The sequence below is a fragment of the Phodopus roborovskii genome, unplaced genomic scaffold (assembly GCF_943737965.1).
Source record: "Phodopus roborovskii unplaced genomic scaffold, PHOROB, whole genome shotgun sequence".
NCBI classification, from domain to species: domain Eukaryota; kingdom Metazoa; phylum Chordata; class Mammalia; order Rodentia; family Cricetidae; genus Phodopus; species Phodopus roborovskii.
Genome location: NW_026126514.1, coordinates 17,671,082 through 17,675,000, shown reverse-complemented (window position 1 = coordinate 17,675,000; position 3,919 = coordinate 17,671,082). Strand labels below are relative to the sequence as shown.

General features: G+C 45.9%; 1 protein-coding gene across 1 annotated transcript in view; it reads left to right on the top strand.

Annotated features, from left to right (window-relative positions):
• The window catches only part of Sos2 (SOS Ras/Rho guanine nucleotide exchange factor 2), a 207,751-nt gene extending 204,456 nt beyond the window's left edge, over nucleotides 1-3,295 (top strand). The window contains exon 24 of the transcript XR_007835198.1: nucleotides 3,281-3,295. The gene's annotated coding sequence lies outside the window, so the exon portion shown is untranslated. The remainder of the gene's footprint in view (nucleotides 1-3,280) is intronic.
• Nucleotides 3,296-3,919: the final 624 nt, after the last annotated feature.

Below are 3,919 nucleotides of genomic sequence, written 5' to 3'. Positions count from 1 at the left end.
TTGTTGGCTCAACAGTAGACCAGCCAGGCTTAGGGCAGCCTGCAGCCTGGGCTTCTCTCCGTGGCTGTAGCTACCCCAATGGACGGGCGGACAAGTGACCCTGGCAGCAAGGAAACTCTGGATAGATCTCTGAGGCTGGGAAGCATGTCAACACATTTCCGGTGAGACTGTGAGACAGTGCTCTTGCCTGAAGAGCCTCCGCCTTGCCCTGCAATTTGCTGTAGCATTTTGCTCAGATACTCCTGAGCCACAAAATTGGAGTGACCTATATGTCACACAGAGTGTGATACTCTGTAACCTTAGCTGTGTGATACTGTACAAGCCACTTAACGTCTCTGTTTTAGCTGTTACATTCACCTTCTTGGAAATGGGGGATGAGCATCCAGTCAAATCTTATTTGGGAAGTCCTAGAGAACAAACAGCTGGTCGGTGGCCAGAGATCCATGAAGGCTGGCTATGGGGATAAATGAAGGATTTCTCCAACTACACTGTCTCCTAGATTTGCACCTCAGGAAAACACATTCACCTCTGCAAACACAGGACAAAGATTACGATAGTTCTGGAATCCCTTTATAATGCTCAAAGTTCTCAAGACATCAGGAGACTGGGTGGTCTGTGTGCACTCTTTTAATTACAAACCTCTGTGCTGACGAGGTTAAGTTTAAACGGAACGGGGAAGAATCACGGCTCACTTTCAGCTTCGCAAACTCGTGGATAAAGCCTAAGTAACTCTATCTGGTTCCAGTTCCTTTCCAGTAACCGATTGTTGCCCAGTGAAGCTTCACAGGGCTTTTGTTTGTTTTCTTGGTTACAGCAGAGAGTAACGCAAGAGCTTCCAGATTGTCTCACATGGAGATGATAGATAGATGCCAAATTCACTCTGCAGAGGCCTCACTTTGGCTTCTCTCGGCTGCTCAGAAAGTAATTTCATGCACACTGCAGACGGTCCATTAGCTCTTGGCAAGGAAAATTAAGTTTTCAAAGTTGCTCTCTCTAACAAGCCTCCTCCCCCCCCCCCCAACACACACACATACACAAAACCTTGCTGAAAACAAAACTCGCTCCACATTAGAGAAGAGACTCAAGCCTCCCTTCAGTGGCCCTGCTCCAGTCCTGCCCACTACTCCCATGATGCCCTTGGACTCGGATTTGAATCAACCAAGTTGCACCGCCCTGATTCAAAACTTTCCCTCCCTTTCAGGAGAGGAGCATTTGTAATTAAAAGTCATGTAGCAAAGGCATTGGAAAGTCATGTGCAAACTTCTGGGGATCTGGGAAAGGCACGCTCACTCCCACCCCACCCCGCCCCTTCCATGTTGGCACAGCATAGCTTCCCAGCTCTCCAAGCAGCTGAAAGGGAAACAAAACAAAGACGCTTTGGTGGGGGAAGTGAATCATACCACGTAGGTTGAGTCAGATTCCCCCTGGGGTCCTCCTATCCCGCCCCTCCCCCAACCAGCAGCCCCCTGAGCGCTTCCTTGTCACGCTGGGCGTGGCCTGTGCCCAAACATGAAGCCCTTCACATGGGAACTCAACGCTGTAATCAAAGGTGTTGAGACATTGAAGGATCGATATTTACCAGCATTCAGTGTTTTTTTTTATGGGGAGGGGAACGTGGTTACCATGGAAACATTGTCATGAGGTGAAAAAAATACTCTCAAAATAAATGATACCAGAAAGCATATTTATAAATCTCATTCTAACCACCTATCTGTTCACAGGATAGAGCGTGTTTTTTTAAGCTGTAGTTTTTTTTTTTTTTTTTAATTAGAGTTTTTCTTCACTTACAACGATTGAAGCAAAGTGGGATAGTAGCTATAACCGCAGCTCGGGCAGCTGCGGACAGGATGTCAGGATGTCAGGACCTGCCTGGGCTACTTGGGGAGATAGACCTCGGTTCAGAAATAGATCATTTTAAAGCCACCACATGACTCGCTTCTCCCCACCCACTTCTGAGGACTGAACCTATGGATTTGCCCATTCCTAGGTGAGGGCACTCAATGCTGTGAGCTGTAGTTAGGCTTTACTCTGCTATAGCTTTGAGATTGTGTACCACACTTAATGTGGAGTCAAATAATGTATTCAAAACTAAGAAAAGGGTACAAAGTTTAAGTCTGAGCTGTGCAAATTACTTCTGGACAAATCAATACGCCATGATTTTATTTTGCACTGTGGGAAAAGAATTTCGGTCACACAGATGAGAACTCTTGGGCACAGAACTTGCATTCCTCCAAGGATACTTTAGTCTCATTACCTCCTTGCAAAGAGAACGTCAGTGTCATTGCAGCATGGATTTGCCCAGATGCACTCAATGTCATGCCCTCTCTTTTGGCTAGAGGTAGCCCTGGCCAAAAAAGACATCGACACTCTCATATTTCTGTGTAACTTGTGACCAGAGATACTAACAAACTGTCATGTGATCATCTTCCCAAGGATGTGTGGATGACACACAGCCTTGGAAAAATAGATTTGCCATGTCTCTAAAGCAGAGGTGATCTTGCTTAGGACCTGGAAGACAGAGCAAAGAACAGATCTGTCTACAGCCCCTTGGATAAGAGGTGGGGTCCATTAGCTTGGGGTTCATCTCTGAAGTAGGCACTGATTAGGCAAGCGCCCATGCAGGCTCCTCTGCAGCCCCTGTGATTGTCAGGCCTAGAGAGACTACCACAGACATGCTGGTGTGTGTGTGTGTGTGTGTGTGTGTGTGTGTGTGTGTGCACGCGCTGTATATGTATGTATGTGTTGTATATGTGTGTGTGGTGTGCGTGCGTATGGTATAGATATGTGTGGGTATGGTGTATGTGTTTTGTGTGTGTGTGTGTGTGTGTGTGTGTGTGTGTGTGTGTGGTATAAATGTGTGAGTATCAGGTGTCTTCCTTTATCATTCTCTGCCTCTTTCATTTTAATTCCTGGCTGATAACCAGTGAGTTCCAATGATCCTCCTGCCTCAACCCCCCTTATGCTAGGGTCATAACTGTACACACACCCAGCTTTTCTAGTCCTATTGCCTTGCAGCAAGCACTTGTAACCCTGAGCCATCACGTCAGCACGCGCGCGCGCGCGCGCACACACACACACACACACACACACAGTAATCAGATTCAGAGGGGTATAAAGTAGAGCGATGTTCCCAAGGGCTTAGGGATGAGAAAGAAGTGATTATTGCTTGTTGGTACAGTTCCTGTGCAGATAAAGTTCTAGAAATTATGATGGATGTGCAACACCAGAAATGTGTTTAACACCAATGAATTACACACTTAAAAATGAGTAAAATTGCCAGGCATGGTGGTGCACAACCTTACTCTAAGTCTTGGGGGGCAAAGGCAAGCAGAGCTCTGTGTGGATTCAAAGACATCTTGCTCTACATAACAAATTCTAGGCCAGCCTAGAAACCTCATCTAAAAACAACAACAGGGTGGTTCAAATGATACTATGTTACATATATTTATCACAAAATAAAAAATCTAGGGCTGGAGTGATAGCTCATAAAGTGTTCGCTGTGTATGCATAAGGGCCTGAGTTTGGTCCCCCAAGTCCATATTTAAATTAAAAACAGCAGCAACAAAGGTAGTGTATGTTTGTAATTCCAGACTGGAAAGCAGGCATAGGAGGATCCCTGTGGCTTGTAACCACCCATCTGAAGCTTCTGCCAGAGAGAAACACTGTCTGAGAGAGCAAGGTTTTTGGCTTCTGAGGGACAACATCCAAGACTGACCTCTGGCTTCCACATGTGTGATCATGCATGTGCACCACACACACACACATACACATGCATGAAGTCAGTAAAACCCAAAGATGTAGGTTTTGTTTGTATGGGGGAGAAATGAATAGGTTTTTAAGTCTTTATTTATGAGTTTATTTTAGGGTATTCTTGCTCTGCTTCACACCTGCCTGCTGGTGGGGCAGAGCAGCCAAGACA